Raw genomic sequence first — 27,205 nt, 5'->3', positions numbered from 1 at the left:
ATATTTTTAAATTTTTAATTTGTGTTATAACCTTGTATAAATATAAAATTGTACAATTGAAAGCATTTTAACTGATGTTAAACATTCATGTGTGTGCATGCAATGGCTTCTTAATTATTTTTAGGGCTTAACCTGGTTTTCCTAGTACTGCTACTAGCACTGCTACTTCTCCATGTCTCTGAAGACTATGAAATGCTTAGAACTTAAGCAACAAGAAGCACCTGTCAAAGGGTTCTATGACCGATGACGGATTTGACACAACTGTCTATGATAATATGTTAGATGGTGCCTAGAGCACTGCTGAGCAGAGACTTCATGCTGTTCAAAGTCGAAAGTGTCCCTAGAATTATGAACCTGCTGAAGCAGCCTTCAGAACTGAAGTTGAGAAAAGTACATTTTCAGTTAAAGAAAGTCTGAGAGACTGTGTTGTCATCACACCCAAACCACAATAAATGCAAAAGAAACTTGTTCAGGGTGAAGAAAAATGATAATAATTGGAAATTGTAGTTCACAGAAAAGATGAAAGTGTGTCAAAAATACTAAATATGTGAAGGGGAAATTACTATTTTAATGACATCCTCCAGGAATTACATCATGTGCAGAAGAAAAATCCAAGACAACATGGCACAAAAGATGAGAGGAGGGTAAGGTAAGGTTTTTGTGTTTTATATAAGTGTTATGGTATTTAATATATGTTAAGTATTTATATTTTAATTTCCAAAGAACTCACCAAACATAAATAAATGAAACAAGGAGTGATAGTTTAAAAAAAAATCAAAGTACAAAATCCATACCAAAAAAAAGAAAGAAAGAAACCCCATAAAACAAACAAACAAACTAACAAACCAAAACTACAATAATCCAGAAGAAGACAAGGAAGGTGGAACAGAGACTGTCAAAGTAGGTAAAAAGGAAACCTCAATATCTGCTTTTAAAAAGAAATACACTTATGAGATAAAGATACAAATAGATTCGAACTGAAAAGATAGACAAATATACACCATGCAAATCTTTGTTATCAAAAACTGCAGCCAGTGAATTAATGGAAGATATGATAGTCTACAAGAAAGACAAGCATCACCAGGGATAAAGAAGGATGTTTTATACTAATGAGTACATTTGCTTAGAACACCTAATAATCATAAGCATGCACGCACCCAAGAAAAATAACAAGATACATGAAGCAAAAGTTATAGAATTAAAAGGATAAATGCATAAATCCACAATATGATAATTCGAATTCTTATATCTCAGAAATTAATAGAAAAAAATAACTACAACAATAAGACTAAAAAGTATTAATAGGGGAGATTATAACCAGAGCACCGGGAGATAAACAGCAATATCCAATATACTTACAACTACTGGGTGACAACTCAAAAGTGCCCAAAAGAATTTTTGACACTAGATAAAGGTAAATAGCCTGGAAAACCTACAAGCCAGCATAGGAAGGAAATGGAAAATGAAATGTTGATTGAAAATAAATCTGAAAGTCCAGGCACAGTGGCTCATGCCTGTAATCCCAGCACTTTGGGAGGCCAAGGTGGGTGGATCACCTGAGGTCGGGAGATTGAGACCAGCCTGACCAACATAGAGAAACTCTGTCTGTACTAAAAATACAAAATTAGCTGGGTGTGGTGGCGCATGCCTGCAATCCCAACTGCTCAGAGGCTGTGGCAGAAGAATCACTTGAACCCGAGAGGCGGAGGTTGTAGTGAGCCGAGATCTCCCCATTGCACTCCAGCCTGGCCAACAAGAGCAAAATTCTGTCTCCTCAAAAAAATAAGAAAAGAAAGGAAATCTGAAGGAAGGAAAAGAGAATTGAGGATAAAACTTTGCAAATACAAAATTCAAAAATCAAATGATAGAAATAAGTTCAAATATATCACTGTTTCCTACCAAACATAGAGGGATTAACCTCATATATTAAAATACAAAAGTATCAATAATAAAGCAGCACTTTCAAATTAAAGAAAGAAAAAATAAAATAAATACTGTATAAAAATTTAAGTAAATATTCACAGAAAGCAAGCTGCTATCACAAAATCAATTTTAGTTCAAATAAAATGTAAGGAAGAAATCATAAACAACAGGATAGACACTGCACATGGACGGACAATAGAACCGTGTAGGTGAAGCAATGTCAAGCCCAAGGCAGGCCTCGCCTCCAGGACATACAAAGAAACTAACAGGATAGAGTAGGTCTAGAGAGGGATGCTGGAACCCATACTTCTGAATTTAAATGGGAAATAGACAAAGATGTTATGTGTTTATAAAAGGTTTTAAAATCACAACAAATGCTGAACATACATCATTTTCTACTATATGTAATACTTACCAAATGAGACCCATATTCGGTTGCAAAAGAAATTACAAGAAACTGGAGCAGGGAAACAAAGGACTAACAGAAGTCAGAACAAAAAACACACCCCATATATTTTAGGAAAAAACGGCAGAGTGATTTAATGATAAATCACTGTAAACATAAAGGGATTCACCCAGAATAGAGATGAGATGCCAGAGTTCAAGATGACAACATGTGTCAGCCTGACTTTCTGAATGACTGCACAGGAAAGGCTGCCATCCAAGGAAGTGCAGAAAAGGACACCCCTTAAGTCTTGGATGGAGGAGGAAAACCCCCAATGCTGGATGGAGAAGGGTGCCCCCCAGTCCTAGATGGAGAAGGATGCCCCCCTCAGTCATGGATGGAGAAGGATGCCCCCTAGTTACTGGATGATAAAGGATGTCCCCCAAGTCCTGGATGGAGAAGGATGCTCCCCAGTTCCAGGATGGAGAAGAATATCCCCCAATTCTGGGATGGAGAAGGATGAATCCCAGTCCTGGATGGAGAAGGATACCCCCCAGTCCTGGATGGAAAAGGATGCCCCCTAGTTTACTGGATGATAAAGTATGTCCCCCAAGTCCTGAAGGGAGAAGGATGCCCCCCAATTCCAGGATGGAGAAGGATGCCCCCTAGTTACTGGATGGAAAATGATGTCCCCTGAGTCCTGGATGGAGAAAGATGGTCCCCCAAGTCCTGGATGGAGAAAGACAGTTCTCCAAGTCCTGGATGGAAAAGGATGCCCCCCAAGTCCTGGATGGAGAAGGATGCCCCCTAGTAGTTGGATGGAAAATGATGTCCCCGAAGTCATGGATGGAGAAGGATGCTCCCCAATTCCTGAATGGAGAAAGATGCCCCCTAGTTCTACATGGAGAAGGACAACCTCCAGCCCTGGATGGAGAAAGATAACCTCCAGTACTGGATGGAGCAGGATGTCCCCCAAGTCCTATATGGAGAAGGACAAACCCCAGTCCTGGATGGAGAAGGATGACCCCTTGTCCAGATGAAGAAGAATTTCCCCCACTCCTGAATGGAATCGGATCCCCTTCAAGTCCTGGGTGGATAAGACACCTCCCAAGTCCAGTGTGGAGAAGGACATCCCTCAGGTCCTGGATGGAGAAAGGATGCCCCCTAGGTCCTGGATGGAGAAAGATGTTCCCCAAGTCCCGCTTGGAGAAGATGGCTCTGGGGACCACATGGGCAAGGATGCCCCTTTTTCAGCCTCCCCATTCATATTTATCCTGACCTGTTAATGTAGAACAAAGAGATTTGGAGGAAGAAACATGGGACTAAACTTTACTCAGAATGTTTTCCTTTTCATCAACATTTTATAGATTCTAATTTTTATTTGATAAAAATAAGTGAAATGTATGACATAAACAAAATATAACAACCGATTAGACCTATTTTTCCAGATCTGAGTCCTGGCTATGGGCACTACTGGTCATTCTACTTTTCTGTATTTGTAAAGCTTCTCAAAATTAAAGATAAAAGAGTTTATTGCTAATAACATGTATAAATAGACATTGAATAAAATATGACTCTTTAAAAATTAGTTTATTCTATGGGCTTCTTTTGAAGGGTTACAGTGTACTAAAATTACTAGTGGATCTTTATTACAAACTCACTAGTAAAAATAGACAATGGGAAAATATACGAATTTGGTATAAATTAGTGTTGCATGAGTATTAATCAAAACTTTAAAACCAAAATACATGGACATAAGAATAAATTATTCAACTTAATTATCCACTGACTTTAAAATCTAATTGCTAAATTTACTTTTTGCCCATTTCACCTCCTTCAAATCTCCAAGGAACTCTTCTTTTTTCTCTCCTGTCAGTACTTTATTCTCCCTTATTTTTTTTTTCTATTTCCTGATTTTTTTGAACAACTCTAAGGGAGTTGTGTTTTTCTTCTGTTAGAATGACGTCATTACACCAACCCATTAGGCAACTAGACCCTCACCAAGGTGAGCACTAGGAAGCTTCAGACCACGGAGCCTCTCCTGATTTTTGACTCAGGCTATCTGGCAACTGTGTTTCAATTGTGAATTGTTTAATTTTTTAGATCTCCTAGAGATAAATAAGGATTTTAATAACCATCAATTTAAAATGCACTGGGACACTTTATGACTGACATTTCTTGCAGTTTCTGTGCTGCGGCCTTATGAGTAACTGTCTGTAAGGAACAGCATGTTCCTCATTCTGACGTTGCTCCTTGGGCTCCAAAGGGAAAAACCAGAAAATCTGTGGATATAAAACACAGAAACATTCATTCTTTAAAGAAAAAGACTGTAAAGTAGAGATAAGAACAGAGAAAGGATGTTATCGAATACATGCAAATGGACAAAATATGAATGATTACATTCTCATGTTCAACCCAACTTTTAAAAGTGGATATATGAGCAGTGCCAGCATTTAGTCAGGCCATGGAGAGCCTGTGGGCTAGAACAAGAGGCCACACTCAAGGTCAGATGGCACTCACGACGCAGGGCCTCTGCTCCTTTATGACTCCCTCTCTTCAGTGACCCAGAGCACCCTCCTATCACAACCTGCGGGGGAGAGGAAGGTGTTAGGGCACTTTGAATGAGAGCGGAGCGTGTGTCTACATGCTCTCTTCACATGCCACAAATCCGCATCGCTTTCCAATATTCCAAAAGATTCTGAGTAAGGAACATTGCTGCAGAACCAGTAAAAGCTGCCCTCACAGATGATGCTAAATTGGGTTTTACAAAGTATTGTGAGAGATCTCGGGAGAGGGGGAGCAACCTGCTCATAGATTTTTTCAAAATCAACATTTAAACACCTCCGTTAGGCAGAAAAGCAGCGCTACCGGAATTAGTTAGCAGCTCTTTCCTGCTGGACATCTCTCGGCCTCCAGACTCTACAGAGAAGAGGCCATGACCTAAAGGCCATTTAAAAACTTGAAAAAATAGAAGCTAAGGATTAAGTGAATATCGAAATTTGGAAAAGGAGGGAAGACTTTATTTCTTGTAGAGGGTTACAGACTGCAAGGTGGCCACCCCATGGGCTGGGAAGAACAGCCTCCCGCCAAGACCAGAGATGGGCACTTCCAGGAGGAGGGGTTGGAGCAGGAGCTTTGGGGTGAAGATACACATTCATCAGGTAACAGGCATAACAACATATAATCAGCTGTAGGTAACACAGAATGATTCTGATATTGATGTTCAATTCCACACACTAACAGACGTGAGAACATCATTCACTGCACGTGGAGAAGGCGCTGTATCTGCTCTGTGCTGGTCCAGATGACTTATGTTTATTGTTGCCTGGGTCTGCATTTTCTCTTCTCTAGATTTTGCTTCTCCTGCAAAGCTTGTGCTGGGACATCATTTCTAGGATCAAGGTTAAGCTGAGCCTCAGAGGTTTCACTGCAGCTACGGTGGATATGGCTTGGTCCCCTGCAGTACTCTCTGGAAAGTACCTTCCTCCTTTTGAAATCCCTGAAGTGGTACCTCCTACAGCCTGCACAGCTCTGGCCTCTGCTGCCAAAACTAGACAGGAGGTTCATCCCCTGCTTCTTTGTAGAGAAGAGCCACCTGCTGACTGAGCTGAAAAGGGACTCCCCACAGACCAGGCTCACAAGTGTCCTGACAGCTGGGCAGAGCATGGGGACAGGGAATTCTGGGCAGACCCTCTTCAGAAATTGTGTCTCAAGGGGCTTTGGGGAACTTGGTCAACAGATGGCAAGACTTCGTCTGTGGGCTGGCAGGTCAGCTCAGCGGGACTCCTGGCTTTGGAGCTGAGACTCAAGTCTCTACTCTGTACCAAAAGAGAGATGGAGGCCGAGAAACAAGACACAACCATTTTCCATCATCCAGGGGCAAGGCAGTGCTTGGCATGAGGCAGAACCGAGCTCCGTCAACGCCACACGTCAGGAGGAACCTCTTTTCTGTTTCAACCCCTCCTGCTCATTTGTGGTAGACATTAGAGCGGCCTGACGTAGTTTTGTTCTCCACGATCTGAGGACGTGATAGGATTTCATTCCTGTCCCACCTTGTGGATGGATGGAATCATGCGCCCAGCTCTGGTCAAGACCAAGAAACTGAGGTATCATTTTTGTTTCTGTGGGACCAGGGAAGGGGCTCTAATTTGGCTTGAAGTATGTGTGTTGGCACATGTGTGTGAGAGCGGACCGGTGAATGTGTGTAATGGAGAGTGTGTAGGTGAGTGTGTACATGTGTGAGAGTGTGTGAGTTATTGAGTGAATGTTTGTGGAGAAATGTGTGTTTCTCCACAAACATGGGAGTATGAGGGTGTATGTGGAATATAACTGCGTGTGAATGTATGAATATGAGTGTGTATGTGTATTAGTGCGTGTGTGTGTGTGAATAAGCCATGTGAGTGTGGTGTGTGAGCTTGAGCCTATGAGTGTGTGTGTGCTTGTGTGTGAGCATCACAGAATACGTGAGTTTGGGGTGGGTGCAGGCCACAGCCAGTCCCACCTGGGGTAGTAGAACTCTCCAACCCAAGCACTTCAAGTCGTTCTCTTTCCTCACTCCATCCTGAGTTTCTCAGCCCACCACCTTTCCTCTAAACTCCCACAGGGAAACAGAGTCCCCGGGACCAGGGGCTCTGAGCATGGCACACTGCCATGCCTCCTCCCTCGCCGCCTCCTGAGAACCTGGGTGGAGCACAAAATAGTCAAATATGTCCGTCTTCTGTCATCACTAACTAGAGCTCCACAAGTTCCCAGATCGTCCCGTTAGCTCTTTGCCATAATTATCTAATTTTTGATATCATACTAAGACTCCTTAATTATTCCCTCAGAAACAAAGCAAATCCGTGGGATGCAGAGGGTACGCAGATGACTTCTGCTCTGGAGAGAAGCCCAAACACAAGTCCTAGGCAGAGCCCAGAGACCTGGACTGTCGCCGCCAGTGGGCATCCAGCAGGTGGGCAAGCAGGTGGGCCTCAGTGGTGGCTGCCAGGTCCCTGGATGCCGATGGCCACCGGCCTTGCCTCTCCTCTGCCTCAGAAGCACTGGGGGCTTTGGGGATCTGGTGGTCCTCCGGCCCTAAACGTGGACCTGGTGTGACAAAGTGAAGTTTGCCATCTCCATCCTCCTCAAGCTGCCTGTGCACCCCAGTAGCAGCCACCCTCTCTGTGCTCCCGTCTGCACCCCATGTCCTGGGGTCCTTCTTTGTGCTGTACCTGATGACAGCAATCAGTGTCTCGACTGTGACTTGCTTCTCCCCTCAGGGACACACAAGCACTTTCATATCGAGGTACTTTTCATCCCTTCTGCCTCCTGCAGGGATGCTGGATGCAGAGGCAGGAGGAGGACAGAGGGGCTGGTCTCAGGTGCAGCTTCTCTCACACCTGGTGCAGGTGGCCACTCACCCCCCCGCCCCCCACCCATCCACCTCAGCTCCCGGGTGTGAATGAGAAAGGAGAACCAAGAGATCATCCTTACATGGGACACGCCACAAACCCCAAAAAGACCCATTTGGTGAAAAGAAGTAAAACAACCACAAGGCTACTTTCGCCTGAGGTGGTCTCATGGCTGGAGCAGACCACGGGTCTCCTGCCTGGGCTAGTCAAATACTAACCGGTGTGTCCTTCCATGGCAATTTTCCTTCGGGGTGAGCAAAAACACTTTGTCATCCTCCCACCCCTCAATAGAGCAGAAGGGAATCAAAGGCAACTACAGGGCCTTACAGAGCTGCTCTGAGGCCGCGGGAAACTTATCAGCATCCTGGAAAAGACAAAACCAGTGGGTTGCATGTGGCCTCTGACACCTGCCACCCTGACTGCAGGATGTGGCCGCCCCCACCTTTCACCTTCCCATCCTTAACAAGCGAAGTGACCCCCTACGCCTGGACAAAGCGCTGGAAAGCCCGGGCCCACAGGTCAGCTCCAGTCACTCGGCCTGACAGGGGTCAGGGAGGCGGGCCAGCCCCACAGCCAAGTCACAGCTCCAGGGCCTGGTCTCACTTGAGCAGTGTGGCCTGGTGCTGCTGCTGGGCTGCAGGCTCCACGCCTGACCCTCCAGCCTGCACAGAGGGCACTAGGCCAGGAAGCACCTCCCCAGCAGGCGGCTCAGCACCAGGTTCACGCGCGGCGCCTGTGGCTGGGCGGGCCCCAGTTCCACTCAGTGTTTGCAGACCATCAGCCCCGCAGGGCAGCATCACCGGCTTGTGCAGCAGCCTTGGGCAGCAGAGCCGGTGGCGGGGCGCCCTGGGCGCCGGGGGGGGCCCTGCCTAGCCTAGCGTCTCCAGCTCGCCGCCGGCTTCCCAGGGAACAGTGACCGCTGGCTCAGGCCAGGGCGCTCCAAGCCGCCCGCCAGCTCCCCCAGCTCCTCCGGCCGCAGCGCCTCCAGCCGCACGGCGACAGCAAACGCTCCCAGGGCCACGGGGAGGCGGCCGGCGCGGGCCAGTGCGTCTCCCAGCCTCAGGCACCGGCCGCGGTCGGGCTGCGCCAGCGGGGCCAGCCTGGAGAGGAAGAGCCCGGCTGCTATGTGGCACTCCCCGCGCGGTAGGCCTCGTCGCCCTCCTCCAAGCGCTGGGCTATCGGCTCCCCGCAGTCGCAGCCTGAACACTGGGGCTGTGGCGAGACCGGCTCAGTGCTAATCCCAGCGCGGCTGTGACCTTGCGGACCTGGAGCCAGGGCGCGGAGCAGGGGCGATGCGCTGCTGCTGGGAACTGGCCGGCGGGAGCTCAGCCACAGCCTTCGTCTCAAGAACGAAAAAAAACGGTTTTAAAAATCTTTTTAACATCGCAGAACGATCTTTAAAATCTATTTTAACATCTGTGAAGAATTACATTGGAAATTTGTTAGAGATTGTATTGGACCTATAGATTGAGTATGATGATCTTTTTAACAGTATTAATACTCCTAATTCATAGAAATGGAATAACTTTCTGTATGTCTATGTTTAATTGATTTTTATGAATGTTTTATAGTTTTCATTTTGGACATCTTTCTTTGCTTAGTTTATTCCCAGCCATTTTTTTATAGCTGTTTTAAATGCGATTGGTTTCTTGATTCCTTTTTCAGATAGTTTGCTGTTGAGTGTAGAAATGCGACTGATTTTTCTATGCTGATTTTGTTTTCTAAAACTTTACTGTATTCATTTACTGTTTCTGTTTTAGGGGTTTTTTTATACATAAGATCATGTCATCTGCAGACAGGGACAATTTGGCTTTCGTTTTGTTTTTCAATTTGGATGTCTTTTCTTTCTCTTGCCTAATTGTTCTGGCTAGGACTTCCAGTACTGTGTTGAAGAGAAGTTAGTAAAGTGAACATCCGTGTCTCCTTCCAGATCTTAGAGACACGGTTTTCAACTTTTCCTTATTCAGTATCATGTTGGCTGTGGGTTATCATATATGGCCTTTATTTTATTGAGTTATGTTCTTTTTATGACTAATTTGTTAAGAGATCTTATGTTTACAAAAAGCATTGAATATTGTCAAAGGCTTCTTCTGTATCTATTTAAATGATTATATTATTTTTATCTTCCCTTATCAAATGTGGTGTATCACATTTATTGACTGACATATCATAAGCCCTCCTTGCCTCCTTGGAACAAATACAACCTGATTATGGTGAGTGATCTTTTTAATGTGCTTTCAAATTACGATTGCTAGCATTGCTGGTTTTGAATTTTTGCATTCATGTTCATCAGTGACATTGTCCTGTGGTTTAGTTTTTCACTGTTCATGTCTCATTTTGGAATAAGGTAATTGTGTCTTCATAGAATGAGTTTGGAAGAGTTTCCTCCTTTTCACTTTTTTTTGGAAGAGTTTATAAATAATTAGTATAAGTTCCTCTTTAAATGTGTTGAAGAATTCAGCAGTATAAGCTTCGGGTCCTGAACTTTTATTTATTTATTTTTTCTTTCTCTCTTTCTTTTTCTTTCTTTCTTTCTTTCTTTCTTTCTTTCTTTCTTTCTTTCTTTCTTTCTTTCTTTCTTTCTTTCTTTCTTTCTTTCTCTCTCTCCTTCCTTCCTTCCTTCCTTCCTTCCTTCCTTCCTTCCTTCGTTCTTTCTTCTTCTTATTATTAAATATTTTTGTTTAGAGACAGGGTCTTTGTCACTCAGGCTGAAGTACAGTGGTGCAGTCATATCTCACTGCAGCCTCAAATTCCTGGTCTTAAGTGGTCCTCCTGCCCCAGCCTCCCAAGTTGTTAGGACTACAAGTACACACAACTACACCTGGCTAATTTTAATTTTTATTTTTGTAAAGACTGGGTCTCACTATGTTCCCCAGGCTAATCTGGAACTTCTGGCTTCAAGTAATCCTCCTGCCTTGGCCTCCAAAGTGTGAGTTTACATGTGTCAGATACTGTGCCAAGCCCTCCTGATTTTCTTGTATTGATAAACAATGCTTCAATCTCATCGTTTGTTACTTGTTTTCATGTTTTTCTTAAAATTTATACTTTCATTGATTGATTGATTGATTGATTTCACTATCTTCCTTTGTAGTTAAGTTTTCTTTATCAGTGTGTTTTGGTTTCTTGTTTTATTTTTTTAATTTTTAGAGTATCTACTAAAAGTTTTTGCTTTGTGGTTACCGCAAGGCATGCAAAGAACATCTTATGCTTACAATAAGTTATTTTAAAGAGATAGCAACTTAATTTTGATTCAAACAAGGGGAAAAGAAACCACTCTACTCTTCAACTCCATCAATCCCTCACATTTTGCATTTCTGATGTCTTAATTTACATCTTTGTGTATTGCTTATTCCTTAACAAATTATTGTAATTGTTATTATTTGTATTGTATTTTAACCTTCCTACTAAGGATATATAAGTGGTTTACATCCAATTATTACCATATTAGTGCATTCCAAATTTGTCTGAATCCTCACTTCTACCTGTGGGTTTATACCTTCAGATATTTTATGTTACATATTGCTGCCGTTTTCTTTCAGTTTGAAGAACAATATTTAGCATTTCTTGTAAGGCTGGTTTGATTACAATGAATTCATTCACTTTTTGTTTGTCTGAGAATGTTTCAATCTCTCCTTTATTTCTAAATGATAGCTATGCTGGATACTGTATTCATAGTTGACAGTTTTTTTTATTCAGCACTTAAATCTATTATCCTACTCTCTCCTGGCCTGTAGTGTTTCTGCTGATAAGTCTGCTGCCAGGCATATGGAAATTCTCTTATGTGTTATTTGTTTCCCTTTTCTTAGTCCTTTCAGGGTCTTCTCTTTGTCTTTTACCTTTGAGAGTTTAATTGTAATATGTCCTTGGTTGCCTTATTCAGATTAAATACGATTGGTGACTTTGACCATCCTAAACATTTTAATCTTTCACCAGGTTTAAAAAGTTTTCTGTTATCTATTTGAATAAACTATCACTTTTTCATTCTTAGTTCCCCTTTAATGTCAATGATATGTAGATTTGCTCTTTTGTTGTTGTCCCACAAATCTCATAAACTTTCTTTGTTTCTTCTCATTCTCTTTTATTTTCATTCTACTCTGACTATGTATTTTCAAAGAGCCTGTCTTTGAGCTCACTGTTTCTTCTGCTTGATCAGTTCTACTATTAATGCTTTCCATTGGATTTTCAATGTGTTCAATGAACTTTCCAGCTCCATGATTTCCATTTGATTTTTTCCCATTATTTTGATTTATTTGTTGAATTTCTCTGGTAGATTTCTGAATTGTGTTTCTACTTTCTCAGTGTTCACAGGTTCTTCTTAAAACAGCCATTTTGAATTCTTTGCCTGCCAGATCATTCATCTGTATGTCTTTAAGTTCGGTTGCTGGCACCTTGCTTTTTCCATTTGGTGAGGCAACTTTCCTAAGCTATTATTAATATTTTTAGATATACATCTCCGTCTACACGTTGATGAATTAGATATTTGAGTCTTCTCAGTCTGGGTTTCTTTGTGACTACTTTTCAGTGGACTTATTAAGAAATTTTGAGTGGACTCACAATTGTATTCCATTGCAGCATTAGAGATAGCCCAGATCCCGCATTAGACGTAAGTCTTGCGATGGCTGCACCACTGATGCACCATTTGCTGAATGGGCCCATGAGTGATCCACAGAGTCCCCTGGCTATGGGGTGAACATGTAAGGCCATCAAGCCTGTAGAGTCTGTGTGTTGTTTCACATGAGGCTGTTGCTAGCCTCACCTCCTCTTATGTCCTTAGCATCCTCACATGGTTCATCCCTTTTGGCACTCATGATGCCACTTGTGGGCTGATACAGGAGTGAGTCTACTGTGAAGGCACTCAGTATAGTGAAAAAACCAAATATCAACCTCTTGCTGACTTTTTTCAATGTAAAACTATAAGCCCTGTGGGAGTTTCTGCAGATGGTACCATAATGGCCTGAGGGAGGAGTATCACAGTCACAGAGTTGGTTCGCTCACTGTCTAAGCCATGGTTTTACTCATCTTCTCAGTCCAAACATGCTTCATAACCTTGTTCATGCATTGAGGTTCTGTTCTCGTAATGATAATTTCACATGTAGACAGTTGCTCATATTGATGTTTCTATAGGGGTGTGATAGCAGGAGAGGTCTGCACCACTGTCTTGCTCGGCCTCGATCATTTTTTTCTTACAAGAATTTGTCTCCTCCTCGTTTTTCTTTTTCTCTTAACTGACCTAGGTTTAATCTTTTAATCCTTCTCCCTCCTCTGCTTCTAATGTCATTGTTTCTTTGTACACCTCTCATATCTACTATGCTACATGACCTTCAGTTGATTAGATATGATATCTAAGACTTAATGTCCTATAAAATAGAGGTAATAATAGTGTCTAGTTGATAGGAAGGTTAAGAATATTAAATGACACCATTGATGTTAAATGGAAGTAACTTTCTGAAATGTATTAATGAGATGTGATTCTTTGTTCTAGTCTCTTTATAGACTAGACTGCTTTGTTCGAGTTTTCTCTTTCCAGTCACAGAAAGCAAAACCATTGTAATAGTAAAAATGAAATAAAATTTAATTTAAAATTGTGTTCTACTCTTCTCCTTGTTCAGCCATGGAAAGCAATAAAATTGTGATAGCAGAAATTAAAAGCGAGCAGAGATTTATTTAAAAATTGGCATTCTCCTTTTCAATGCCAAAATAAGACCTAGACAGTTTGAATAAGGCAATAGTCTCAAGAAACAATTTATTGAAGAGAATGTGGGTTTCTAAATCCTAAAGAGATTTTTTACGTATGTGAGTCAAGTTTGGCTGCCTTGAATCCTACTATGACTTTAATGAAAGTTCTAGTTAGGGTGGAAATTGTCAAAGAAAAAAATTGCACCAAAGTTAAACACATAAAAAAGCTATTATTGAAGGTTATCGCAAAAGGGTAAAGAGGCCAGTACTTAGTCTGAACTCAGCTCCACTGAAACAAACAGCAGTATAGATTTTAAGAGTTGGGATGAGGGGGAGATCATAGACCACCTTTCTTTGCTAGTTGTCTTTTTCCAAAGGAATGCTAAACTATCTTTTTATCTTTATGACAGAAGGTAATTTTACAAATTAGATCAATATGCCCACCAAAATTTTGCTCTTACTCTCTCATGGAGTCTGGGAGATAATGGTGTTATCTTTCTTGAGAATTATATTTCAAAGGGATGGCACTGAGGTTCTTGAAATGGACATTTCTGAAGTGTAAAACTGGCAAGTGAGCTCTTACAAAGATGTCTATGTCAAAGAGGCAGAGAAAGAATTTACAATGATAACATTTCTAGAATATTAGAAAGAAAAGAAAAGAAAAGGAGACTAGAATCAGAAATAATCCTGTCTAAAATTTTATCAAGCTGAAGGGATTGTTTTAGTCAAAGGTTTAATGTAAGGGGAATTTCTATGAACAAGAGGAAGAGAAGAGCTTTGAACTACACAGGAAGGAGAAAGTTCCCAGGAGATGTGAACTTTCTCAGTGACTATGGCACTGCCTGTGTCTCTGATCAGGTATTCAGCCCCAGCATCCTCCTGGGACTCGCTCAAAGAGATAGATAAGAAAAAATAGACCAAGAAAGATGAGAAAATATGGAGGCTGGTGTCTTCTCTAGTGCACATAGGGTGGCCCAGGAATGACAGAGTGGCAGGACAGCGGGAGGTGCCTTAGAGATCAATTCCCTTACTCTCAGCTTATGAGTGCTGCCTGAAAATCCAGTCTCTCCAAGCTTAGTGGGAGGGGGACTCATAAGTGGGTTGACTGGACCAGTGGAGGCCCCCGGTGGATCATGCTGGCCTCAGAATGTGAGGTCTAGGAGGCTAGAGGGAAATGGCATTGGGTGACCAGAAACTGCATCAGTGGGTGCCAATACATGCAAAATCAAAGAGAAGATGAGCCACGTCAGCAGATATCAGTGAAGAATGTCCAGAGAAGACTCCACTGACCATACACAGCACAGACCAGCCTGTTCCGGAGGACAGTGCAAATGGCGCCCAGCAGCAAGGGAGGCTACTTTGACCCTGCCCATGCCACCAGCAGCTTGGACCCTAGAGTCAGATGCCACCACAAGGCCTAATTCCAGTAGTCGGTTCACTTCTCAGGAAGACGGGAGCCTGCACTCAGCACCATCCCTGTGGCTGCACAGGGCCAAGTACCCGTGACTGGGCGCTCTGGGTGCAAGCCAAGAAACAGCAGAACCTAGGGTGGCCTGTCGGTGAACTCGGCGACACTCTGACCATCTAGGAAGAGCCTCAACAGCCTCAGCTGTGGGCTCAGCTGCAACTGCCACCTGCTGACAGCGCATGGGAGCAGTAGTGGCAACCCTTGACCCTGTCCCCGCCACCAGCAGCGTGGACAGCAGGGCCAGAGTGTGCCTCGGCCCCTAAGACCTTAGGCCATGCAGCTGCAGGAGGACGTGAAACTGCCGCTGACACAGCTCCCAGAGGCTATGCAATGCCCAGCGAGGCGACCCTGCACTCTGGGCGCGGGCCAAAGATCAGATACTACCATGAAAGGACGGTGAACTTGGTGACCCTAAGGCTCGCAATGGGTTTAGCAGCAGCTGCCACCTGGAACCAACCCTGACCCTGACTGCATCACCAGCAGCAGGAACCCCAGGGCCAGATGCTGCCTCAGCGGCTAATTCAGGTGTTCCTCCTCCAGCTGCAGCAGGGTGGAAATCCGATGCTGAGCCCTATCTTGGCGGCTGCACAGAGCCCAGAGCCCACACAACGCGCTCTGGATAAGAGCAAAGGAAGAGCGGACTTAGGGTGGGAAGACCCTGCACTCTCAGATCCTCAGGCCATCTGGGGTCAGCCCTGCCAGCCTCGGTCTAATGCTCCGCTGCAGCTGCTACCTGCTCGTGGCGCCCAGCAGTGGCAAACCCGGCCTCTGCCTGCCACACCAGCGGCCCTGAAACCTTAGAGCCAGATGCCACGTAGTGGCAAAGTCAGGCAGTCAGCCCACAGCTGCAGGAGAGCGGGAACCTGCCCTTCGGCGGATTCTTGGAGGCTGCACAGTGCCCAGCGCCCGCCACCCAGTGCTCTGGGTGCGGGCAAATGACCCTCAGGCCATCTGGGACCGGACCAGCCCTGCAGCCTCAGCGGTGGGGTCAGGGGCGGCTGCCAAGTGCACACAGTGAACTATAGCAGCTGTGGCAGCCGCGGACCCTGTGCAAGCCACCCGCAGTGCAGACCTCTGAGGTACCTGACTCAGGCGGTCGGCCCCCCAGCAGCGGAAACCTTCCCCCAGAGGGCAGAAACCTGCAGCTCAGCCCCATCCCAGCGCCTGCACTGTGCTCAGCGCCTGCCAACAGCAGTGAGGATTCCATGGCTGGAGGCCTTTCCAGGGCAGGAACCTGCCGCTCTGCCTATTCTAGGCAGCCGCACAGGGCCCAGCGCCTGAAACCCCGAGCTCTGGGCGCGGGCCAAGGAAGAATGGACCCTAGGCTGGGACAGCGGTGCACTGGGCGATCCTCACGCTTTATGGGACCAACCCTGCCGGCCTCTCCTGAGAGCTCAGCTGCAGCTGCCACCTGTACAAGGGCACGGCAGCAGCAGAGCAACCGGGCACTTTGCCTGCACCACCAAGAGCCCAGACACCGGGGCCAACGCCATCTCAGCACCGAATTCAGGAAGTCAGCCCTGCAGCAGCCGCAGGGCAGAAACCTTTGCCCTTGGCCCAGTCCCCCTGGCTGCACAGTTCCCAGTGCCTGCGACCCGGAACTCTGGGCGCAGGCAAAGGAACCGCAGACCCTAGGCTGGGATAGTGGTCCACTCCATGACCCTGAGGCTGTCTGGGAAACGCCTTGCCAGCCTCCATCATGGGCTCAGCTGCAGCAGCCACTGCACATGGGTGCAGCAGCCTTGGTGGCGACCCAAGACCATGCTCTTACAGCAGCCAGGCGGACCCCAGGGCCAGAAGCCGCCCAGCGGCTAATTCGGGTGGTCAGGCCTAGCTGCAGGAGGATGGGAACCGGCTACTCAACCATTTCCTGGAGGCTGCCCTATGCCCAGCGCATGAACACCCTGCTCTGGGTGCCTGCAAGAAAGAGCTGACTCTATGGTGAAAGGGCCGTGCCCTCAGCGATCCCCAGGCGGTCTGGGAACACCCTGCGTGCCTCTGCTGTAGGTTCAGCTGCAGTGGCAACCTGCAGCAGCTGTGGCAAACTCCGACCCTGCCAGCGCCACCAGCAGTGGGGTCCCTTGGGCCAGAAGCCTCCAGGGCACCGAAGTCAGGGTGTTGGTCCTCAGCTGCAGGAAGACGGGAACTGGCGCTCAGCCCCACCTCAGAGGCTGCATGGTTCCCAGAGCCAGGGCCCAGCTCTTCTAGCGCAGGTTGTGGAGGGGCCAGGGGCAACCCAGGCTTTAGGGCAGTGTCATGATCACAGCTCACTGAAGCCTCAACCTCCTAGATTCAAGCTATGCTCTCACCTCAGCCTCCTGATTAGCTGGTAGCTGGACTACAGGCAGGTGCCATAAAGCCTGGCTATTATATTTTATACATATTTTGGAAAGACAGGGTCTCACCATGTTGCCCGGGCAGGTCTTGAACGCCTGCAGTTCAAGCGATCCTCCCAACTGGACCTTCCTCAGTGCTGGGATTGTATGTGTGAGCCACTACCTGCCGCTTTTATTATAAGGATACTTGTCATTGGATTTCGGGCCCATCCTAATCCAAGATGAGATGCCCTTATCTGAAGGTGCTGGACTTAATTACATCTGCAGAGTGTTTTCCAAATAAAGGCACATTCACAAGTTCCAGTTAGACATATCTTTTAATCGACCACCATGCAATCCACTCGAGGAGTATTAAAATGCCAGTGTGGACTGAGGCACCAAAGAATGACATTATTATATCAAACACATTGCCTTCTTTGTAGTGACCTGTGGGCTTGGAAACAGAACCATTTGCAGCTGTCAGGGAAGTGCACAGAGCCTGGCCTTTCCCGCAGCCTCTTCCCCACTGGCCTTCCATGAGAGGATCGCCCCTTGAGAGTGTGAGAGATTCCTCTTAAATGCTAAAGACCACAGGAGCATTTGGGAGGGGGAAGATGTTTAGGGAGCAACTTAGTTGCCCTGAGGTGCCCATCACCCTTCACTGTTTCAGCAAGGATCTGGGAATGGGAACCAGGCATAAGACAGATACATGTGGATGAGAAGAGGCCAGAGTCTTTCTCTGTGTAGGCACCACCCAGCCCAAGAGGAGCATTGCTCCAGAAACACATGCACTCATGATGTTAAACCCAATCTATTGAGTACTTAATGCGAACTGGGAATTTTTTTAAGCACTTAAGCTGTCATTTATATCTCCCCTACCAGTGTTGCACATGGTATTAAGCATTTGACAAAGTGTATTGTATTAACTCCTGCAGAAAACCTAAAAAGGGGAAGGGCAGTATAATTAATAGAATTTTCCATATGAAAAGACGGGGACTTGAGTTGAGGTCACAATTTATATATGGTATTATATTGTACTTCACACACGTAACATAGTAAGTGTCCTGGAGAATCTTGGTCTCTTAGTCTATATAATAACATAAGCAACTTTTGTGAGATTAATTGTTTTTCCGAACCATGCCTGGAATATTTGCATAACATTCCAGTGTTTAAATATGTTGTTTATTGCCAGGTGTGGTGGCTCACGCCTGTAATCCCAGCATTTTGGGACTCCAAGGCAGGTGGATTGCCTGAGCTTAGGAGTTCAAGATCAGCCTTAGCAACACAGGGAAACCCCATCTCTACTAAAATACAAAAACATAGCCAGGCGTGGTGGGGTGTGCCTGTATTCCCAGCTACTTGGGAGACTGGACAGGAGAATTTCTTGCACATGGGAGATGGATGTTGCAGTGAGCTGTGATCGTGCCACTGCACCACAGCCTGGGCAACAGAACGAGACCTCGTCTCAAAAAAAAAAAAAAGTTGTTTCTCAAACCATTTTCATCTTCGAAACATTTCAGGCCTCCTCCAACTAACCAGCTTATGTTAAATTTTGTTTTATTTGAATTAAATTTAATTTCAATAGTCACCTGTGGCTATTGGCTACTGCAGTGGATAGCACAGAGATGAGAAATAATAGAAACTTTTTTTTTGTTTGTTTCAATGGCGAACATTGTCAAAAGTTCAGTTCCTGTTTTATGTAAGATTTTGGTTTATATTTTCTCAAAGAAGTGAAGTACAAAAAAGAAAAAAAAGAAAACAAAATGATGATCCAGCAGAATTTTGGTAAGGAAGGGTGAAGAAGAGACACTTAACTCAGGGTGGAGACAACAGAAATGACCTTGTTTGAAATGCAGCTCCTGTCTGTGTGGCTCTCTGTGCTCTGTTGGGGCATCAGTTCCTTTACTTCTTAGTTAAATCAGTTATTTCGATGGTACAATGTTTTTTTGTTCAATAAGTGTGATATTTTGCACAGCTGGTTTAATTCCAGTATGGAAGCTCTCTGCTCAATCGTCTTGATTTCTCTGGGCTTGTTCCCACTCTGCAGATGTAAACATGGCACCTGTATATCTCTCTCCAGGTTCTGATCTAGTGTGACAGTGTCTATGACTTGCCCACCTAGAGAAATACACACATTGCAACTTGAGGAAGAGAAAAAGAGGGCCCTGCAAAAGGCATCTACAGGCCCCACGTGCTGTTTACCCTTCTTATTTATTGAAGTGACTCCTCATCCATTTATTGGGCAGTTGTAAGCAAAGGAATTAACTGACTATGACAATTCATCTTGATGTACAAAACTTTAGTCTGTTTTGAGTTTCCACTGTTGGGAAATACCTAGTTATACTAATAGTTATACTAATTAAGAACAGTTACACATAGTATAGTGACAGTCTTTTTTTTTTTTTTTTTTTTTTTTGAGACAAGCTCTTACTCTGTTACCCAGATTAGAGTAGAGTGGCATGATCGTGGCTCACTGCAGTCTCAACCTCCCCGGGCTCAGTGATTCTCCACCCTCAGTCTCCTGAGTAAGGGGGAATACAAGCACGTGCCACCGTGCCTACATATTTTTTGTATTTTGTTTTGTTTTGTTTTGTAGAGATGAGACTTGGCCATGTCACCTAGGCTGGTATTGAATTTCTGGTCCCAACTGATCCTTTCTCCTCAGGCTCCCAAAGTACTGGGATTACAGGTGTGGACCAGCATGCCATGCCTATAGTGATATCTTTAAGTAAGCCTCTCCTTGCTTCTTTTGAGCAATTTTTCAAAGCAACAGACATCTTATTAAATGAGAAAGTTGATCGGTTTTCCTAATGGCTGCTAATAAAGTAAAGAACTAAGGAACCTCTTTGATTTCAATGAAGTCCCTACAGATGTTATGGGCTACTTGTTACTGAGAAGTATGGTAGGAACTATAGGTCAAGCTGTGATCAGCAAATAGATCTTGCTGAAGAGGAAGAACGATTGGCTAAGATAATCCCCCAGGACAGCTGGCATACGTTTAGACAAAGCTGAATTGAATGCTTTCTGAGGAGGAGTGTGTTAGTCTGTTCTCACAGTGCTATAATGACATACCTGAGACCGGGTAATTCAAAAAGAAAAGAGATTGAATTGGCTCACAGTTCTGTGGGCTGTACAGACTTATGTTTATAGGGAGGCCTCAGGAAACTTACAATCATGGCAGAAGGCGAAAAGGAAGCAAGCACATATTCACACGGCTGAAACGAGTCAGGGGAGGTGCTGCACACTTTTTAAACAAGCAGATCTCAGGAGAACTTTGTCTTCAGACAGCACTAGGGGGATGAGGCTAAACCACTAGAAACCACATCCATGATCCAATCACTTTACACCAAGCCCTTCCTGCAACACTGGTCATTACAATTCCACATGAGATTGGGAGTGGAGGGTGCACAAATCCAAACCATATCAAGAAGCATTTTAAAAGTTGAGGGAAGTTCCAATAGATGGCAAGTCAGGATAGGGAATTCCATCAGCATAATACTCCTCTCAATCCACGCCAAAGTGGGAGAAAGGGAAAAGTGCAAGGATGAAGACGGGACACAGCAAAATGACAGGATGACTCACAAGATGGCCCCTGTGGAAAGCATTTACTGACTCAAAATCCAAACCATGAAGACAATAAGAGCAAATTTGCTGAGTTTCTATGCTCTTTATGTTTATTAGGGAAGGGCAAAAGCCAGCCCCTTGACATTGTTATTGTTAATTAACATCATCACCGCCTGCTCTTAAGTGCCTAGATACTTTCTAGAATCTAGTATTATTTTCACTCAAATGATTTTTGGATATGCCCTGTCATGCACGTGATATTGCAGAAACATCCTACATTAACCACAGCAAGATAGCTATGTAATATATGGGATCACTTTAGGGGAGTGTATTTCTACCCTATTTTGAGATGGAAAATGAAGTAGAGATGTCCATTTGTCAATTTCTTCTACATTATGTCAAATATTCAAAGAGATTATTTTATTTATTTCAAAGATGCATTCATGTTGAAATTAAAATTTAAATTAAGAAAATTTATAAACTGAGTCAAAAGAAGAGTAAGCAAGGCAATTGGTTAACGTGTCGGTTAATGCCACCATACTTCTGTATGCCCTGGAAGCGTCAGGCATAAATGACTTTAAAGTATTCGGCATGTGGCCAGGTGTGGTAGCTCATGCTGTCATTCCAGGATGTGGAGAGGTTGAGGCAGGTGGATTGCTTGAGACCAAGCAAGGCAACATGGTGAAACCCCATCTCTATGAAAAATACAAAAATTAGCCAAGCATGGGGGTGCCTGCCTTTTAGTACTAGCTACTGGAAAGGCTAAGGTGAGAGGATCATTTGAGCCCAGGAGGTTGAGGCTGCAGTAAGCTCTGGTTGCACCACTGCACTCCAGCCTGGGTGAAAGAGGGAGACCCTCTGCCCAGGACTCTTGGGATAGGACTATACCCATAGGGATTGTCCGCAATAACTTCACATTTGAGTGGAAGTGGAGATTATATGTACCAATGCCAATATGTAGCAAAAAAGAAAAACATAAGAAATCATGGCAGAAATGGCCCAAAGAATGAAAAAGGGTGGAGGTAATTGAGAGAGGCTTTCTGGTGATACAATTTGAACTGATTTCTGGAGAATGGGTTGAATTCCAATAGGGGCAGACGGACCAAGTTAATTTTGACGAGGGAAATGTCTTGAGCGAAATCTCAAAACGGAAAACAGGCCAATGTAAAGTGCTAATGAGCGGTCCGGTTGGGGTACGGTGTAGGAGAAGAGTTCCAAGTGAAAAGGTAGTTGGTCTGATAGGTCAGGGTCTTGCAAGCAGAGGCAGATACTATCATTATTCCATTTTTCAGATTGGAAAACAGACACAGAGAGTCCAAGGTCACAAAGCTGGGAAGTGAATCTGGGCAGTCTAGGGGTAGCACCCTCTTCTTAAATGATCCATTAAAGGTTCTCTTCTGCAGGCATTCCAAAACTCTTCTCCATCTTTAGCTTCCGCAGAGTACCATGAGGCCCCCTGTCTACCTCACAGGACAGGGCCTCAGAAAAGCAACAGATCCCAACTGATACTAGCTTTTAAATAAAAAAATGTATAATCTTGCAAAACAAGAAGTGCAGAGGTTGGGCAAGAGCCAACATTGCTTAGTTCAGCAGCTCAACAATAAATCCAAGGACCTGGGTATTGGTGCACCTCTCCACACCACCATCTTCATGGGCCAGCTTCTACTTCCTCCTGAATGCTGTGTCTTTCCCTAGTTTTCTCCCTGATTTTAGCTCAAGTGCTGCTTCCTTCCTGGGGCCAGCCTTTCCTGCCTCCCTCGTGGGGTCAGTCCATCTTCCCAGGCTCTTGCAGCACACCTGGGTCTGCTGCACTTCCCCTTATTACATAATTCCGTGAATAACGTCACCTCTTTCTGTTAGACTCAAAGCTCCACTAGGGAAGAAATTCTGTGCATATTGCTCACTATTGAACCCTGGAGTCGACCACCCAAATATTTGTCAAATGAATAAATGGTAGCTCTACAGGCCAAAGGAACCCAAGAAACATGCAAACTACCAAAATACTCTTTACAACTCACTCCCCTCTGGAGAGTTTTCCCTGAGGCACATTCCTGTTGGTTTCTTCCCCTCAAGAAGCATTCTCCTTTCTCCTTCCTATAAAAGCCAGGTTTTTCTCAGATAGCCACACCATGCCCCATGCAAACAGATTTGGATTATTCTATCATTTGGACATAATCTATGCACCCTATGCAGGTCCACAGGGTGCTGGTTGCCCAGGCTGCTGCTGGTGGTCTTCATGTAGCCAAGGTATCGCTAGTGCATGTGGAGAAAACAGAGCAACTGGAGAGAAACCGAGGAGGTAAAAGTGGGCAGGGCTTGGTGAAGTTTGGGGATATGAGGGATAAGACAGAGAATGGTCTTAGGAAAATCTCCTGTTTTTTCCTTTTGGATAATGATATAGATGAATAAAAGTTCCAATCACGGGGATAGAAAACACTGGAAAATATGAGATTCATTCAGGCAAGTCTTTCATACACTATTCCATCATCAGTTTCATAAGGGAAAGGGAGTCAGATCTCATCTCCACCTTGTTTGCTTCTATCATACTGTGTTCTACCTTGTTGGATCTAGTTGATAACTAGATGATAGCTTCGTACTGATGGTGGACTTACCTACTAGTGTTTGCACCTCCTCCTTGCCAGCCTAGAAGCTCTGAGACAGCAGGAGCAGTGTGTGTGCACGCATGTGTGTGTGTAACTGGATTCCCCACAGCACATTATTGTTTCATCCATAGTAAATGGTGGAGGAATATTTGCAGGCCTTAGCTGGACTGCAGCATTGTGAAGGTCAGATAACCACATTTGATAGGTAGGATTCTAACCTTGAAGCAGACAAAATGTCCATCTTATCAGCCTTGCTCACACCAGCTGTGCCTTTCCTTTGTGGTTGTACGTTTGAAGAGCTCATGCCACAAGCCTCTTAAAAAGGAGATTGGACGTTCACCAGCCTCAGGCTGCATGGCAGGGTGACTGTGTCTTTGAATATCCCAGCTGGAGGCTGGTCATCCTTTTGTCTTTGGGTGAATAGACTACTCAGGAAGGCAGGGATGCGTGCAACCTCCTTTCTTGTTAATGAGTTTGCATTTTATTTTGGCAGATCTAAAATAATATTTCAAAGGCAGTGTAGAAGCAGATAGGGACATTACTTGTAATTGTTTAATATTGTTATGACATGACATTTGCCTACAGAAAGAGAGACAAGCCACCATCTTCAAGGGAGGGCCAGAAGTGTTAAGTGCATCATGTTGAATACAATTACGTTTGGTGATCAGGCAGCCCTGGGTTCAAATCCTGTCTCTATTGCTACCAATTAAGCCACTTAACTCCATCTGAGCCTCAGGCTGCCCATCTGTGTAATAAGCAGTAATAGCAGCTCTCCTGCAGGACTATGGTGAGAATTACAGCTCAGGCAACGATCATCATACTTCTTGGCACAGAGGTGTTCACTACCCAGGCAGTGTTATTATTATGTCTAAAGTTACAAAGGGAGTTTTTAAGAAAGATGGAATGAAAACTTGTTTCTCTCAATTCTGAGCTTATTAGAGCACACTGTTTTGCTTGAATAAAGCAGCCCTGGAATCTCTCAGGGGAGGGTGTTTGTAACATCTGCTCAGGCACGGTTTCATTTCCTATATACCCAGAGACTAGCCCTGTACAAGTTGTGGGGAGATACTCATGTGAGTTGGCGGACTTTGGGTCAAATATTTTCCCTAAGCCCAGGTCTCTATGGCATTCTACAGAACACTCTGTATCCTTCCAAGGGACACTGGAAGAGCAAATGGATAGTACAGTGAGTTACAAATAAAATGGCCAATCTCAGCATGAAAGATTGAGGGTGTTACCTAATGAGGATGCAAACCACTCCATCTACATCCAAGCCCATCTACATACAAGCAAACCACGAGCCTGCCAGAAAGAAAGAACATGCTATGTAAAGGTTTAATAACAGTGATGACTATTTGAACTTCAGCTCCAGAGCAGTTCAGTGGCCTCCCTTCCAGGAACAGAAGCCAAAGCACATCAGGATTCTTGAAGGCCCTGAAAGGTAAATGAGAATCCTAGTGTATGACAAAACATTCCCACAAAAGAAGGGCTCCATGTGTAGAGACTTAGAAAGGATTCCCAACTTCAGTCCCTTCAGAACCAGAAGCAAAGGTGGGGGACAGCGCAATTAAGTGGCCCTAGAGATTTGCCAGGAACTAGAGCCTTCCGGAGAAGTCCAGTTTTCCTATGCAGGGAGAGGACTGGGAGTTCTCTGGTCACAAGCATTGTGCCTTTGTTTTCAGGAAGACTTTAGGAGTCCCCCAGCATTGGAGGAACATTGCCTTACTGCGGACTCAAGCACAGTCTCTTACCTGGTAAGAAAAATGGAGCTGCATGCAGCTGCTGAAAACTTTATCCAGAAACCCAAAGATAGATGTTGGCACAAAGAAAGGAGGGCTGAAGAAAAGTGACCATGGAAACACATTGAGCTCTTAATCTGACCCATTTCTTCTGGGCCAGACCTGGAGCCAGGAATGGGGTGATGAATGAGGCCTGAGCTGAGATCGTGAGGATGAGAGGGAGTCCACCCTGTGGGGATCTGGGATGATGAAAGGGCTCCGCAGATGGGGGACCCCCTGGCGAGAAGTTCTGCTGAGTGGAAAAGGGCTTGGAGTAACTGAGGTCAGCTGGATTCCTTAAACACTGCTCAGAGCCCTTGAAGCCATCTAAGGGCACACTTCTCAGGCCTTCTCCAAGCCACGCTCAACTGGGAATCTTTTAAGGACAGCTGCTCTGTTAGGCTTACCTGAGATGGTGTAGTTTTCCCCCGCCGCGGTTGTGGCACAGACAGTAAGTGTTCAGGAGCCGGGCCTCACAATGCCGTGGACTAGGGCAAAGGAGGACCCTGTCCTCTCCCAGCCCTGGGCTAAAACACGGGAGGACCCGGACCGGTGGCTCCACGGACCCCTGCAATGCCAAGAGCTAAGTTATGCTGCTGAAGGACCTCTCCGCCCTGGACTAAGGCACCGGAGGATCCCCGCCCTGCCCCACCCCGCCCCGCGGTGTCCTGGACTGTGCCACTGCAGAACCCCCGCCCCTCCACACCCTGGACTCTGGCTCTGGAGGACTCCGGCCCTGGCTCGCCCTGAACTACTCCTGCCCCTCAGCGCGCTGGACTGTGTTTCCAGAGGACCAGGTCCTGCGGCAACTTGGGCTACCTCGTGGACTCCAGGACCCCAGTCCTGTCAGGCCCTAGACCAAGACCCAGGAGGACCCACACCCCCTGTACCCATACCTTGCCGTGCCCTGTACTACAGCTCGGCAGGACCCCCGATTCGCTGAGCACTGGACTCCAGCACAGAGGGACCCCCGCCATGGAGATATGGACCACTCCTGCCCCACCGCACCCTGGACTACCGCACGCCAAGACCCTCGCCTGAACGCGTCCTACACTCTGGCATGGGGAAAACTGGCCTCGCAGAGCCCTGGACTCTGGCATTGGTGGACTCCCACTTGGCTACGTCCTGGACTCCTGCACCAGAGGACTCCTGTCCCCCCGCACCCTGGACACCTACACTAGAAAACCCTGTCCCGTCTCCCCCTAGACTAGGGCAGGGGAGGACCCTGCAAACCGACTCCGGCACAGTAACACCGCTTACCCGTCATGGGCTGTATTCCAGCACTGGAGGACCCCAATCCCGTCGCTCCATGGACTCCACCACCGAAGACCCTGGCCCCCCTGTGCCCTGGACAAAGGCACAGGAGGACCCAGCCTCACCGCCCCGTGGGCTATCGAATAGGAAAACCCCCAGCCCCACCGTGCCAGAGACTCTGACAAGAGAGGACTCCTGCCCCCTGTTCCCCCGACTACAGCAAGGCAGGAACCACACTCCTCCGAGGTCCTCGCTGTGGCAACTGTGGACCCCCGCCCTGGTATGCCCTGAACTAAGTCAGGCAATGACCCCGACCCCACCAGGCCGTGAACTCCAGTATTGGAGGACCATTGCATTACTGTGGACTCAAGCACTGGACTATCTCAGGGCAGGATCCCTGTCCCGCCATGCCCTACTCTATGGCATGAGAGTACCCAGCCTCACTGCGCTCTGGACTCCTACACCCCAGGACTCCTACACGGAGGACTCCCGCTCCTTCACAGTCCCATCCTGGACTCCTGCACAAGAGAACCCCCGCTCGGCTGCACCCTGGATATAGCAAGGCAGGACTTCCGCCCTGTGGCGCTCTGCACTGTGACACCTGAGGATCCACAGTCCAGCGCGCCCTGGACTACTGCGCCACGGGACTCCTGTTCCGCCGCGCCCTGGACTATGGCATCAGAGAACCCAGCTCCCCGCACCCTGGACAACGGCACCGGAGGACCCAGCACCCGGCATCCTGGACTAAGGCACAGTAGGACTCCGGCCGCATTGTGTACTCCTGCACAGGAGGACCCTTGCAGGGCAGCGCACTGGACTGAGCTACTGAAGGAGCCCCACCCCTGCCTC

At 45.9% G+C, this 27,205-nt stretch overlaps 1 pseudogene; it reads left to right on the top strand.

Moving 5' to 3' along the window:
• Positions 1-16,780: 16,780 nt before the first annotated feature.
• Positions 16,781-26,283, top strand: LOC139358363 (uncharacterized; annotated as a pseudogene).
• The last annotated feature ends 922 nt before the right edge of the window (positions 26,284-27,205 follow it).

This window comes from Macaca nemestrina, chromosome 15 (genome assembly GCF_043159975.1).
Source record: "Macaca nemestrina isolate mMacNem1 chromosome 15, mMacNem.hap1, whole genome shotgun sequence".
Lineage (NCBI taxonomy): Eukaryota > Metazoa > Chordata > Mammalia > Primates > Cercopithecidae > Macaca > Macaca nemestrina.
This window is presented reverse-complemented; position numbering and strand designations above follow the sequence as displayed.